A 16651-nucleotide genomic window follows, 5' to 3' on the forward strand; every position below is an offset into this window, starting at 1 on the left:
GTTTTAGTTAAAGGGAGACCAAACATTCAATGATTAAGGAAGTTAAATATACAATACAGTAAGGATTTCAGTAAGTTTAGCAAACTCTTTGAAATTAGATACCTTTCAGTGCATTCCAGGAATCAGCCATTTACTTAGATTTATAACTTTATATTCTACTTTAATTATTTCTACTCTGAAAGCCCATTGTTGGTACTTTCCATATCGTCCCATCTTCATTCAGTACAGTAAAGAGCATATTCTCCCCATTTAGTCTCTGAACCCAATAATGGTTTCCAAAATGTTTTGGCCTTTCCTGAAGTCCTATTACATATCAGCATTGTCTTTTATTCATGTAAGTGTTCCTTAAATTTAATTTTTAACATATTGTGTTATGCAGCCATCACAATTTAATTGGCCCAATTTCATTAGGAAATTGAAATAATAGATGCAAATTCCATAGTTCTCTCACCCCTGAAAACCAATGTGAAACTAAGATACTAGTATTATAAAGGAAAAATATACCAGGCTATATTTTAAAAGATCACTGGAACACTGACCTGTTTAGGTTGTCAGATTTGATCCAGAGATGTTTACTGCTCATATTCAATTTTGAACCTACAGCCCATCAAACCAGATGATTTAAATGTAAATAAACATTGTAAGTTAGTTTGGGATCTGACATTAATCAAATTTCCCAAGTCTGTTGGAATATCAGAATCATTTGGGAAACGATATATATTCCTTGTCCCAACCTCAAAACATTCTGAGTTAATAGACTGGAAAGGTGTTCAGAAACCTGTACTTTTTAAATGTTCCCATAAGAACATATACTTTTCATATGTTTGTTTTAATAATATTTACATAAATTATTCTAAACTATATGGGAGTTGCTACAGTCCAATTTTTTAATACACACAATCAAAATATAAATTCATATATTGGCAGGACATATGCTAACTTTTTAATGGTTACCTCTGGGGAGGTAGGGAAGAAAATGGGACTGGGAGAGAGAATTCTTTAACTCTGTGATAGTGTTTTTCCTTAAAAAGGAAAAGTTAAAACAATGGCAAAATGTTAACTGTCAAATTTTGATTTTGGGTATATACATTACTGTTATTTTATGTTATGTTTTATATATTTAAAATATTTTATAATTTAAAAAAAATACTGTCTCCAGGTAATTCAGATCACCATCCATGATGGAGAACTATTGGAATAATGCCTGAGCAATGTAATTTATCATCCAATCTGGGATATGGTTGAGAATTAGAGAGTGCTATTAATAAGTTTACCAGAATGAGAGGCAAACTAGAATGTACGGTCACCCTAAAAATAAACTACTTAAAGTCCTACTTAATGTATGAACTTCTTAACAGGAAAGTTTATTTTCTATCATTTCCCCTATCTCCTTGGTTATTGATCTAATTTGCCCAATTTACTATCCATTTTTTTCAGTGAAGCAATTTTTAGTAACATAATTTTCAAAAAAGTCATATAATACATAGGGGAAATATAGGAAAATTTGCAAATTAAAATACTTCTAAGATGCAATAAGATGGAGTTAGTCAATAGTATTTATTGAACACAATATTTCAAAGTAAAGGCATCAGGTGATGTGATGTCAAAAACTGAACAAAAATATACAGTCTTTGACCTCAAGAAATTTCTATTTCAGTTAACTCTACAAACAAAATACCAAAAACAAACGAAGAAATACAGATTCTGCAATGTGTAAGAATAGAATGACAAGTAACTACTATTGAAAGGCCAGGTACTAATGGATAGCAAAGTTAAACAGTAAGTAATGTAATCAGCACCAGTGCCAAGTTTCAGAGCTGTTTCTCTTTTTCACAGGTGTGTCCTTGCTGTCACCACAGGCTCTTTGGACTCTTGCTTTTCCAGTTTGTAAATTATATCACCAGCCCATAGAGATGATCTGTTCTGTACTATTTGACCAAGATGCAAGACTCAATCTGTTTCAGTTAGAAAGTTTTATATAACTATGTAGAAAAGTCCCCCCAAATGTACGTAAGGGGGAAAAAAGCAATTTATTGGCTCAAGCAGGTGAATAGTCCAGATGTAGCTTAATCTAGGGCTCAAATGATACGACCAGGGACCACTTTACTTCCCTACATTCTTAGTTCCTTCTTCAGTGTTGGCTTCATTCATAAGCCATTTTTCCTCTTAGCCACGAAATTACTTCCAGCAATCCCCAAGTTATTACCCTGGGGATTCACATCCAGAGGAAAAGAAATTGTTTCCTAGGCCTTTAAAACAGAAACCCTGGAATTTCAAGCAGAAATTCTAACAGTGATCTAGCCTGACTGGAGTCAAGGATACTTCCCTGCATCAGCTGTGGCTGAGGTTGGAACTTGCAGATGTCTGGATAGGTTTACCCTAAATCTTATGCTCCACTGAGTCATGCATCCAAAGTAGACAGGCTGTGAGGGCCACTAGGTGGTTCCCAAAAGCAAAGTGAACATATTGTAGCCCTAAGAAAGGAGAATGAATGCTGCATGGGCAAAAAAGAAGGAAAGAAGGAATTGAAGAACAGAGAGAGAAAAGAAAGAAGGAAGGGGGAGGGAGGAAGGGAAAACGAAGGCCAAATGAGAAAGAAGGAAGGAGGGAGGAAAGGAAAAAAGATAGAAAATAGTCCACTAAAATAGCAGTATGTAAATAAATGTTAAACAATCAGCTTTCCAAAAAAAAGCAAAGGCAAAAAACAAAAACAAAATATGACTTTCTTTGTCATGTTTGACCATTTTTATGCTGCAAATTCTCCCACTGTGATGATTTCAAGATATCAGGTCACTCTGGAACATTGTGCTGTACACCAGGAATTGACACATTGTAACTGACTGTACTTCAATTAAAAATAAATTAAAAAAATTTTTTAAGATATCAAGTCACTGAATGCAGAGTTGGGTAGAGAATAACCTCAAAGGCAAAACCAATAGTATTCTGTAGTAAATAATTAAAAAGTGATATGTTTTCAGGGCTTATTAAGTTTGTTTTTAATGTGATTTATTTGCTTATAAGTTGATATAAGATAATTTTTTAAATAATGGCTGTGTTTAACAACTATCTCATAAAATCCCTGAAATTTTAAAAACTGGTTTTGTCCAGCCGGTCCAGTCTGGCTCCAGTACATCACTGACAGAGCACCTTGCTCAGTTTCTTTAAAATCACTCACACAAAACACACTATGCCTGTCCAGTGGTCTCCACCAAAGGTTTCGTGGAGCAGTCGCAGTTTTTTATTAAAACACAAAAGCTCCAAATCAACCGTTCTATATTACTATTCTTCGAAATTCTTCATCCTCTGCACTACTATGACTTTCACTTTTTTTTTAATTTCACCTCAGGAAACACTCCCACTTCTCGTATTCAGATTTCTCTTCTCCCAGTTTTATTTCTATAAATGTATTCTCACAGCCCCTAAACATTGCACCCTCAACAATCCTTCTCACTCACTTACGAAGAGTTATTTAACTGGATTTGATGCCTACACCCCAAAACAACTGCCAGCCTATCATTGTATTTGAAAAGCAAATATGAAAGAGTTTATAAAACTACAGTCCTGAAACAACCGGGGTTGTTTAAAATGCCGATTCCTCATTCCTGATACAGATCTAATTAGCATATTTGGGAAGAGGATCTAGATACCTCCTTGCTTATGAAACACTGCAGACACTGCAGGTGTTTTTAATGGACATGAAAGTGTGATGATACCATCAATAACAGACAGAACTAACAGGCTAGCTATTTGAAAGATAATCCTCGTTTGTGCATGTAATTTCCTCCTCTGTATTGTGTGCTGTAATGTCATTCTCCCCAAGGTCTCAATGACCACCTGAGAAGCCTACCCATCCTTGTAGACTTAGCCTAAAAGAGGTCTCTTAGCTACCCTTTTGACTGTCCTCTAGCCTCAGGACTTTCCTTGACCCTCATTTAACCCTCTCCATTTAAATTTAGCTGTTTCTATCACTAGGCATTTATAGCATGCAGCCCATCACCTCAATATTAGTGATTGTTTTTTTATCTACTTCCTCTAATAAACTGAAATCCCCTTCAAATTCAAGGCTGCTTCCTAGGCATCTGTGAATCACCTGTATTGAGCATAATGCCTGTCAAATACTATGCATTCCATAATCCTTGTTTATTGATAAAGCAAATGAAGACAAAGAAAGTGAGAAATAGGAGGAAGAGGTCGGGGTGATATCAAAAAAAAGTAGAAAAGTAGAAAAGGAAATGAGGAAAGAAAAGACTAAAATGGAGGTGTTTAAGTTCTCATTTGGGCTCGGATTCCTGTTTCATTGAATAATATATTATTTTGCTCTCAGATAATTCAGATGTCTAAAAATAAGTGTCCATGGACTTTTATTAGAATAGAAATTTCTCCTAGTGCAGGTGTCCATCAGAATTCCAGGTTTTGGCATCAATTGTAACATAAATTAAACAATGCCTGCTCAACTAACCTGCTTTTCACTTTTTCATATGTATTTCAGAAAATATTTCATATCAAATAAGCATAAAGATTACAAATCAGATGCCATAAAGTTCCAGGACATGGAAATGAAGAACAGAATTCCAAGCTAGCTGAGGTTACATGTAGCTTTCATGGATCAAAGAATAGAGCTCTGTTCCTTATCTTCTATGGAGACTTTTACTCATTATTTCTTAAAAAAAAAAAAAAAAAACCCACAAGTGAGCTACAAGCATACCTCTGAGACATTGTGGGTTTGGTTCCAGACCACTGCAATAAAGTAAATATTGCAATGAAGTGAGTCACACAAGTTTTTTGCTTTCCCAGTGCATATAAAAGTTATGTTTACACTATACCGTAGCCTATTAAGTGAATAATAACATACTGAAAAAATGTACATACCTTAATTAAAAAATACTTTATTGCTAAAAAGTGAGTTGTAATCTTTTTGCAATAGTAACACTGAAGCTCACTGATCACAGATCTTCATAACAAATTTAATAACGAAAGAGTTTAAAATATTGTGAGAATTACCAAAATGTGACATAGAGACAAAGGTGAGCAAATGCTGTTTGAAAAATGGCACCAATAGACTTGCTCAACACAGAGTTGCCACAAACAATTAGAAAAAAAAAAAATGCAGTATCTACGAAGTGCAATAAAGCTAAGCACAATAAAACAAGGTACAACTGTATTTCTCTGATTTTAAAGAGCCTAAGACATTGCTTATCAGTTTGTGGACAGCTCCTTATATATCCCCAGGTATTTTTAGAAATCTGTAAGTTCTATACTAAAAAGGTATGTACTACACTTTGAGTTCTGTTAGACGGTTTTTGTGCCCATGTTTGCATTTGGATTCACAATTAAGCTGTCTCCAGTCAATCCTACTTTAGAAGTCACAGGCAAATAAAAACAAGACAGAGCCCAGCTTAACATGTAAACACTGTACTTGGCACCAAAGCCAAGTGAAGACCAAATGACATTAGAAAGTGCTAATGAACAAATGTATTCCACTTAATTTAAGGAGGAAAAAATGGTAGGAAATGTGAGGCCACAGAGGGCAACCAGAAGTTGAGTTGTGCCAAAAATCAAAGGAACAGCAACACAGTCATCACAATCAGTCACAATGGGAACAGCAATTTAGATTCAGCAAAACAATCTTGTCTGTCATATTAAATTAATGTCAATTTGAACTTTATTGGGTTTGCAGACATGCTTATATTTCATGTGTAAATTTTATTTTAGTTTTAAAGTTCCTTACGAGAGAAAAGCATGAAGAGTTTATCCCCCCTTTTAGGTGCGATATATAAACAACAGTATAATAAGACTCTGCACTGAGACTGGTAAGCCATGAGAATATTTTTTTCCTTTACAAAGAAATGCTGCATTAGAACAGAGTGCAGTGTTGGCATGTCATCTTTTCACTGAGAAGGATGAATGCCAAACTTCAGTGTTACATGCAGTTTTAGTATGAGTTTGATGAGGACTTGCTAAATACAAAGTACCCTCCTTTTACTCTCCCATGTTTTCTTTTTTTCCTGCTTAGCTTTAGTTATCACATTGTCTTACAACTATTTCTTCATAAGAAACACTTAGTGATTAAGACAGTGGGCCCTATGCATCAAAGTTGAAATCTTGACTGTGCTATTCAGTAACTGTGGTAGAAACTTGTCAGATGTTCCCTAATCCATTTCCTTCTGTGAGCACATAAGACAACTAGACATTCCAGGTTTCTTTGTACTAAGTTGGAACCATGTGACTGGTATGGCCAATGGATACACAATGTCTGTCATTTTGAGGGTTGGTCATAATCCCCCTTGAGCCATTCCTTACTCCCCTTGACCCCTCCATGATGACCTTGACAGCTAGGTGTTCTGGATGTTATGGCTGTAGTATTATAGTTGCAACATGGAAGAAACTTAGATCACTGGATCACCACTTTGAGGAGATTCCCTATACCATATGAGACTAGGACATGAGCAATAGACCCGACAGACCTTTATTCTGTTAAACTCTAACAATTCTGGTATTTCTTTGGTATGTAGCATGGCTTCAACTCTCCTGGTTAATAGAATTATCACACAGCCCTGGGCAAGTTAACCTCAGTGATCAGCATTCACAGTTTCTCACCTGTAAAACTGGAGTAAAATACCTATTCTCATAAGAGTAAGGGTGAGAGTCAAATCTAATAATTTAGGTAAACCTCTAAGAAAATACTTGATGCTGGGTAAACATTATTAAGAGTGTCTCCCTCCTCCTCTAGTTCCTCAAACTCTGTGCCTTTGTCTCATTGACCTTTATTTCCAACCTCTTTTTTGTAGTGTTTGACACACAGTGGGTTCTAAATAAATGTTTGCTTCACTGATGAATCTAATACCCCCACAAAATTGAAAGTTGCCATCAAGATCATCTTTGGGCTGTGTGCTATTTATATCTATGCTCTGACTTCATAACAAGTATTAAGAATTCACTGCAGCAACATACAAGCAATTTTTTTTTGTAATTTCTTATCTTTTCCCCTGAATCTTCTTTTTCTCCATTGTTCTCTCCTCTCAAGCATTTAAAATGCTGATCTACATTTGAGAAAAGTCATTAACGAGAGTTGATTTAATTTAAATATAATATCTTCATTTAAATTAAGTACCTTTGTGTAGACTAGTTCTACCTGTCATCTATAGGATTATTCTCAAAATATAGGATAAATACAAAATTGAAATTTCATGTATCTATAAGCTAAATAATTCTAATGAATCTCATTATTAATCAGTTGGTATGGAGAAAGATGAGCTGATGAGGATTAACATTTCCTATGCCTCATCCTCACAGTCCTATGACATGCTTTTCTGTCCAACAGCTAAAATGAGATGCAGTCAGCTCTTCACTATGCATGGATGCATCTTCCCGTCAGCTGTCGCTGCTGCTCTCCTTTGGGAACTGCTCTTTCGCTTATTTACGTATTAGTACCTACATTAGGTGCTTAGGGACGAAATTCAAAGTTACTCCATTAGCATCTCTAGCAAATGACTTCATCAAAAAGGAAACTGAATTATTAAATAAAGATATTAATTCATGTGTCTGTGGATTTCAAATATGCATACCACCATCCTAGTTTCCATAGCAAGTTGAATTGAAACTATCAGATGAACAATCTGAGATGGAAGGAGAGGGGGACATGCAAATTAACAGGATAACAATATTTTGCTGAATTGTTCGGGAAAGAATCACAAATACTGCAGCATGTGCTGTGGGAAGGAACTGCCCGAGCAAGGAAAGGACAGAAAAATTTTTAAATGTCGAGCTTTACATTGTCGAATTTACCAATAAACCCATAAATCCACAAAGCATACAATTCTGGGAGACATCTTTTAATAAACAATTCTAGGTCTTTTTGATAGTAGAGGCAAGTAGACTGCTGAATAAGACTAAATAATTTCCACTTGCAATCATAATTGGACAATGATAAAAGTATACTGCAAATATAACTTCCTATTCTGCAGAAAATTTTTAAAAAGTAAACTAATATTTGAAAATTGAACAAGTATAGTTAATAATACTGTAGTGTATATTTTAAAGTAAATCTTAAAAGTCCTCAACGCAAGAAAAAAATTATTTTGTAGCTATGTTTGGTCACAAATGTTAACCAGATTTACTGTGTGATCATTTTTACAATATATACAAATATCAAAAAATAAAGCAAAATACATGACAAATAGCATTTACTAATTTAAAAATTAAATAAGTAGAAGAGATGATGAAGGGTTCTATAAATGGTCAGATTACATACAATTTTACATGTTCTCTTTAAAAACCACCTCTTAAAATGCTCTTTTCCTCAAACCATTCTAATTTTAACTTGAAAGTTCATATGAAGAAATTGTCAGTGATATGAACAGAAGTATTTTTTGTGTGTTTGTAAGACTACACTCTATGAATCTATTATAGTGCACTTTTCAGGGAAGCATTCAGATAATCAAAGACAATCTTCGATTATATTTCTTTTTGCTAATATTAATCTACCATACTGGGCACTGGGGAGGAGATGTGTGGGAAAAAATAGGTATGTAGGTAGGTAGGTAGGTAGGTAGGTAGGTAGATAGATAGACAGACAGACAGACATAGGGATACTCCAATCTAGTAAACTTAGTCTTATCCAATAACATAAAGAGTCACTTTGGATAACTTGGGTTTTTTTTTTCTTGATAAATTTTTAATCTTTGAAGTTTCCTTTCCATCTCTATATTACTATCAGATGGCATCTGCAGCATATACAGAAAGTAGGACCTTAAATATCTTTCTATGTAGGGAGTGCATGCACCACATCTACATGGATGAGACCTTGTCCATTACTCTGGCTTCTCTGATTCCCATGATGATGCCTCTTGTCACCTGGACATTAGGTGTGGGGCTGGCTTTTAATGCTGAAATCTGAGGCTGGTTAACAAGAGGGACACGTGGTTGTCAGCACCCCTCACGCCCCTTGATTCAGTACTTGTTGCCACAATTTGAGTCCTGGCTATAAGTTTTTTTTTTTTCCCCCAAGCCAAACTGGTCATCCCTGAAGGCCTCAAGAGCAGGATTACTCCCCACCTGTTAGTGATTCCCTTGGGCTGGCTACCCACTCAGACGCAGTGATTGCCTCAACTCTCCTTGGGGTGGAGACGAATCTCCAAGTTCCTTCACACTTGGTGGAATCTAAGGGGGGCTTAGGAATCCTATGTCTGCCCGATAGCTGGCTACCTCCAAGGCTCCAGCCTTTATCGGAAAACACTGAGAGCTGGTCTCTTCCCCACATGGGCCCAGAGCAGAAGGACCATGACAAAAAAGTCTCACGGGGTGCTTCTTCTCTCTATCCAATTCTTCCTACAATTAGAAGGTTGAATATTGCTGGTTTTTTGCTCTGTCTTCCCCCCTGGCCAAGCCCTGCCCTTCCTTCTGGTGGTGGCACATACCTACACTTCTTCTGGGGGCATTATAGCCTGTGACAGGCAGAACTCTTTTCCACAGTCCAACTTCCTAAGAAAGTAAATTACCCTTAAAAAAATACTTTCAAAGTATTGAACTACTCATATTTTATCACCTATACATAAATTGTATCTTTTCAAAGAATTCTCTGGATGTATTGTCATTCCTTTTTCAGCTCTCTCTCTCTCTCGCCTCTCAAATATCAGGCCAAAACCACTGTTAAAAGTTGGAGTAGATACACAGAACTAACAAAACCTTTTATTAATAATAAAATCTTTTATTAATTAAACCTTTTTCCTTACCTAATAACCTGACACTCACCACTGTAAGAATCCTGAAGTAAACAAATTTAACTGGAATGCCATGTAGTACAAGGTATACTAAATGAAAATACAACATCCTATAGGAACAGAACACTATTACAGACATTACATCCCATTTGATTCTCATGCAAAATTCTCTTGGAGGTTGATGCTTTCTTTTCCCTGTTTTCACTGATGATCAAATCAGATCAAGTTTTAGTTCATTTAAAAAAAAAAACTATCAAGTGGTAGGTAAACAGCTACTGTACAATTTTGTGATGTTTTCTGCCACATGATTTGGGAGATATGAAGAGGACAGTTATAAACATACAGCGATTTTTGAGATTAACATTTAATGAATGACAAGTGCAAGTAAGAACTCTAGCAGCATTTCTGCTTAGATGCTTGCTAGGCACATTTGTATCTCGTCCTTCCAGTTACACGGTGGACTAATCCAGCTCTAGAAGTTTACAGACTTGGAGGAAAAGAACTCTAAAATTAAGTAATTTCTATCAAGATACCAGGAGAATGAAATAAGATTTGTCAATACAGAATAATTTCTTTCTATTCTTAAACTGTTTTGTTAAGATTACATGGCATTTTCAATGTGAAGACAAGAAACATGGAATTCAGCACTACCTATGTCCCGCCTCCCACCCTCTGTGAATACTGTTTTACTTAATAGAAGCTGAGAGGTAGGAACAAGTGGACCCTTAGGGATGCAGAGGATCTTAAAACCCTACCAAGCACCAATACTTGTCATTCTACAACATTCCTAACAATGTCCAGCAAAATTCTAGAGTGCATTTAGTCATCCCAACCACAGAAAAATCTACCTTCAGTTTTTATTTGATTTCTTTAATGATTCCAAAGAAGTAACTCATCAATGCCTGTTCTATTTGATAACACAATCAAAATACTCTGTGAACTGGACCATCCTATTGGCCAACTGTTCTGGATAAGCATGAATCTACTCTGTCTAAAAATACTTAAATGTTTGACACTATGTAAAAAATTGGTGATGCTTGATTTTTCTATGTCAGTATGTTTGACATAGACTGTACGTGTCTAATTGAGCTATCTCAAAAATAAAGGCACAAATTGATAGCTACTATGGCATAAAAATCCTGAGTTACATGTCATGCATTTTTTAAGGTCACAATCAATTTGTTTTAAAAGAAAAATAAATTCAGATATATGACAGTTTCACAGTTGATTAAAGAAATGTTTTGATTTTAATTCTTCATTCAACCAAATATACTGAGCACTTACTATGTCCCAAAGAATTCAGTGGCAAACAACCAACTTACTCACTACTCTCATGCCGTTTATAATGTGATGCAAATCACGGATAACAACAAGCAAACAAATAAATAATCTCACATGATGATAAATCATATGAAGAAAGTAAAACTAGTTGATGAAGTAGAGAATGGTAGAATGGGCCCACAATGGGCCAGCGGTAAAAAGTCTAATTTAACTTATGATGTCAGAGAAGTTCTAATTGAAAAGGGAAGATGTGTGCTAAGACCTATGCGTCTAAGGAAGCAGCCATGAAATCTGGGACCACAGCATATCAGGCTGGAGAAATGGTACTCCCAGCAGGAATGAACCTAGCATATTCCAAGAATTAAAAATAAGGCAATGTGTTTAAGGAACAGGAATTGCAGGGTTGAGTAGAAGAAAATGTGTCAGTGAATTGGGCAGTAGCCAAAACATATAGATCCTGTAGGCTATGGTCAAGGAGATTAAATTCTATTCTAAAGGCATTAAAGGGCAATTGGATAGTTTTAAGTAGGGGATTGTCATAATCTTATTTAAGCTTTTAAAATATGGCTGCTCTATAGAGAATGGATTGAAAGAGACCCATTTTAGCCATAAATTTTAAAAGAATAACTAGGGTAACAAAATTTCCTGTAACTGGTATGTTGGAATACCTGATTCATGAGATGAGATCAACACACAGATTTATTTCTCTCTCTGACCCTTTAAAACTCATTCACTGGGGTAATCTCCCTCCATGGATGCACATTTAGTCAGATTCCAAGAATTTCTGCTTCATCTTAGTCAATAAGCAATTCTCTCTCATTGCAATATGACTCAGCTATGACTCAAAAGCTTTACTCTCCATTCACAATTAGAACTGTTCAACACTTTCTGAACTAAGATTTATAACAGACCCTTCCTGCCTTTGACAAAAGGGGTGAGGTCAGCATCTCCATTCTCTCCCTGCTCTACTGCTCCACTTCTTCCTAACCACTGCTCCGGACCTTGGTTAAAGTTGAAGGAAGCATGGAAGGGAGGATGGTGGGAGGCTAAAGGGGAGGGGAAGAAAAGGTAAAGGATGGAAAAGGCAATTCTTACTTCATCCTCATCACATGTATGAGTGGCTTTATGCTCTCTCGGCTTGGTGGATGTTTAAAGCTAATGCCTTCTCTTGTGGGGTTTTTAGGTCCTCAGAGAGTCCCATGTTTAGGGGCTCTTCTCCTGCCAATTCTGTGACCTGGGTGCAGGTGTCCCTACTCTATTTCTGGACGACTGTTTGTGGCTCCTTCTTGAGCCCCTAGGAACATGTTTTCACCTCCAGCAATGAAAGTTTCTGAGAATGTAAGTCATTCCCACAGCTACGATTTTTATCCTGCTGCCCAGGAGACTGGATTTCCCAGGCTGACTCAGCTCCAGATTTATATAGTCTCTAAGACTCAGACTGGTCTTATTTGAGTCCACTCTCTAGGTTTGAAAGGGGTGTATGAAGTGAGAGGCCAGGTGGCCAGTAGAGCAACAAATTTCCCCAAAGAAAACTTCACCAAGTCTTCTTGCTTCCATACAATAGGACCCTTTTGGTATCCTTAATATGGCCAACAGATCCAAGATGTCCATTTCTTTTTGTAAATTCTGTGTACGACATATACTTAGGAGTCTGATGTGCATCATTATTGACATTTCATTTAAAATAAAGCAGGAAGGATGCTTTTATTACATACCCAACTTTTTCCTAAGAAACTTACTTTCAATAACATTTTGTTTGACTGTTATGAACTTTGTCATGTTCTGCTTCCAGTATTTCATCAGGAAACATAAATATGTTCACATTTTGGGCAAAGGATGCAGCTGTGAAAAAAAAGGCAGGCAAGTTCCTTATTCTAATAAAGCATACTTCTTAGCAGGGAAAACAGACTCGATTTGAGTAAATAAATAAATATGCAGAATAATTTAAGATTACTTACAGGCCCTGATAGAAATAAACAATGTACTGTGATAGAGAAAAATAGACCACAGATGAGAATGGGTAGTGGGGACTCCCACTGCAGTGGGATGGCCAAAGACAGATTCCCTTAGGAGGTAAAAATAGAAGTTAAGACTTGAAGGACGAGGAAATGCAGGTCATGGGAGAAGCAGGAAATCAGTTTTCCAGGTCCAGTGGAACAGGAAATAGGAAGACCTCAAGACAAGAAAAGTCTTGAAGAGATCAGGGAACTAGAAGGCCAATGTTTCCAAAACAAAATAGCAAGGAGATTAGTTCAGGATGAGATAGGATTCTAGACACTTTGCCAGTACAAATTATTTGGAAGGTATGTAACATTCCTTTATGAGATCTAGATCGACAGTGTGTCTCCTGTGATACTTACATTAATACATATAAAATACATTAATTTCAATAGGAGAGCTAATTAGTGTCTAGCTTGATTTGTCAATGATCATTTAAATTAAGCCTTAAAAGAAATAGATCCCCTTTTAGGAATATGATTCAATTCTTTGCTGAACAAAGAAACTCTAAAAACCCTCAGGGTGTAGAACTCTTTCTCTAATGCAGTGTGCTGGAGGAAGACAACCCACTGTGCTCAGAGTGAGTTTAACTGCCAAAACTCTGAAACAAAAAACTTTGCAATTTGCTGAAGCAAAGATACTGCTATGAGAATTTCAGATGGAAAAACTGCATAGCTCACTGTCTAAAGCAGTTAAAAACAGACTTCCAAAGACTCTGCACATTATTCAAACAAATAGTCATATACAATGCTTATAAAGTAAAATCTACCTGGGAGAATTAGATTTTTAAAGACAATGCCTCAAACTAAGAAAGATCCCAATGCATATTAAGTTTCACTGTAAAACTGAATCCCAGCTTAAGTTTGCAAATATTTTGGAACTGAGCCTAGAGCAAGATCCACATGAGCCCCAAGGTGGAGATTCACACATCTCCTTAAATTTCTTTTTGACTAGAGCAACTGCTCTTCTGGGCCAAATTTTCTGGACAAGAGGAAGGCATCTTGAGCATCAATGCACCTCTTTTTTACTCAGGCAAAATTATTCACTTCCTAAGCTCAGCTCTCTTGACATTTGTAAGTATCTGTTAACTTTGCTTCTCCTATTGCAGTCTAGTTAGTTAACCTTGTTTCTGTCCCTCACCTCCACTTTCTTCATTTTCCATCTCTACCACAAGGTTATGTACTCATATTTTTAGGCTTTTTGTATTTGAAACTCAGTGTGATGGTTAAATGTCTGTGTCAACTTGACTAGGCTACAGCGCCCAGATGTTTGGTCAAATGCCAGTCTTGATGTTGCTGTGAAGGTAATTTTTTAGATATGATTACCATTTAAATCAGTAGACTTTGACTAAAGCAGATTACCTTCCATAATCTGTGTGAATCTCATCCCATCAGTTGAAGGCCTTAAGAAAAAAAAGACTGAGGTCCTTCAAACAGGAAGGAAGCCTGAGTCCAGCCTGTCTTCAGACTGGAGCTGAAACATCAACTCTTTCCTGGGTCTCCAGCGTGCCAGGATGCCAAAAATATTTCAGACTTGCTAGAGTTCACAATTGCATGAGACACTTCCTTAAAATCTCTCTTGATAGAAAGATGGATGGGTGGATGAGTGGATGGATGGATGGATAGATATAGAGACAGAGACAGCTACAGATAGATATAGATACAGATACAGATATGCATATAAACACACATTAATGTGTGTGTGTGTGTGTGTCCTATTGGTTCTGTTTTTCTGGAGAATTCTTGGTTAATATATACAGTGAACTTTTATCTAATGAATAAATAAATGAATGAATGAATAAGTCAGTAAGTCAGTCATCAATCTAATAAGCTACAGAGAATGTGAGTTGAAAGCAGTTAATAATAAAGGGGGATTTCCCATGTAAACATTTGTAATTTCACATTTCTCCAAACTCCATTTGCAATTTCAGATTTCTCTAAATCAAAAAACTTTACAAACTATGATTTGTTGGGCCTAAAAATTAAACTCTGATTTTTGTGCTTTGTTTTTTTAACTGAGCTCCGTGGAGCCCCAGATTCCTTTGTTGTGTTTGTGTTGGGGAGAGGTGGGAGGATTTAGGAGAGACGGGGTTTCATCATCAGAGGAACCAAGCCAAGGGGCAGGTCTCAGCTGGTTGGGAAGAGGCCAGTATGAACAGCATAATCCTCTGACAGCCCCCAGGTTTTACTTTTACACACTTCCTCTACTTTTATAGTTTTAATAACTATCCTGTCAACATATTACTTTTGAAAGTGCTGATATGTGGCACTTTGGGGAAAGGTGCTCTGGAGAACAGCAAATCAGTTCTACTTTTATCTGTCATTCAGATTGGATGTGACTGGGATAAACTTTTGCTGTATCTATGTTTTACTATATTTCCTCTTTCCTCTGTCCCCTTAGGGTCATAGTACTTAGTAAAAGTGTCGGAGCAGGTGGCAGTAGTGGCAGAAGCCCCAGTATCTCTAGGTAGTGTTCTCAACTGAGCCAGCTTGAGACCTATCTGAATCGAGACTGTGACTAATGATACCCCAGGGAAGGAAGGATTCCATTTGCTTTAAAAATACTTTATACTACTAAACTAGAATATCAATAATGTCTAGATATATACTTTCATTTCAGAGAATTATTTATCACTTAAAATCATCCTAACTAGAAGAAAATCTAGTTCAAAATGGTAATCTGTTTATATATACATTTGTTCCCTAATTTGTTTGAGTTGATCTTAGCAAGCAGCACCTTGTTAACTCATTAACTATATATACATTTTACATTTAATTTGAAAAATAATGTGAGGATGGATGCATTCCACCATAGATTGGGAAACAATTTTATGTAAGTTAAACGTATTTTTGTCTTGTAATTCACAATAGCAGCATACATGTTTAAATTTTTATAACTCAAATAGTCGATGGTAATGGCCAGTTCATGATAGAATTATTTATTAACTTCTTATTTTCTGAGTGAAATTTTTAAAATAAAAGATATAAAGTTAGGGACCCAAAACCATTTGTAATAATGGTGATGGTTTTTAAAAATTTTTGTTTTAACATTCTTAATTATTTACTTTATAACAATGATCTTTTATAACCACATTTCTCATATTAAATTTTTATTTAATATTTACAATAGTAGAAATCCATTCTCCGTAAACATTCAAGCTATGCATAATGCAGGTAGCTGCTCTAGAATTCCTAACTTTAAATCTCCTCTCCACCTACTTTCTAAAAAATATAAACAGGTTGATGTATTTCCTTCCATAACACTAATACATACACACACACTTAAGACATTTTGTTTCTGTAATCCTACTTTTCAATTATTCTCAAATTGTTTGCTTTTTTAAATTTACAGTGTAGCAGGTCAATAGATACAGAGCTACCTCTTTTTTGGTAGTAGGTTCACAATATTATGCAATATCTTTACATGACACTAATGATTCCTGTCTCGGTAAGCACTGATAGACGTCCAATTATTTGCCAGTATCTTTTCCGGAAACCAATGTTGCAATATATTTCTATATGTCTATTTATCACCATATACGTGTATATATGTATATATATGCTTATGTGTATATGTATACATATACATCTTTCTCTCTCTTAGTCTAACATGTATCCATATTTGTTCTTACTTCTATGTGATAGGTCTCCAAA

General features: G+C 35.9%; 1 long non-coding RNA gene across 1 annotated transcript; it reads right to left on the reverse strand.

Annotated features, from left to right (window-relative positions):
- Nucleotides 1-246: 246 nt before the first annotated feature.
- LOC116657436 lies at nt 247-14370 on the reverse strand. The gene is made up of 3 exons (XR_004312506.1): nt 14360-14370; nt 9775-9782; nt 247-323 (listed from the first exon to the last, which is right to left on the reverse strand). It is a non-coding gene; the product is annotated as an uncharacterized LOC116657436 (long non-coding RNA).
- Between the last annotated feature and the right edge of the window lie 2281 nt (nt 14371-16651).

This window comes from Camelus ferus, chromosome 2 (genome assembly GCF_009834535.1).
Source record: "Camelus ferus isolate YT-003-E chromosome 2, BCGSAC_Cfer_1.0, whole genome shotgun sequence".
Lineage (NCBI taxonomy): Eukaryota > Metazoa > Chordata > Mammalia > Artiodactyla > Camelidae > Camelus > Camelus ferus.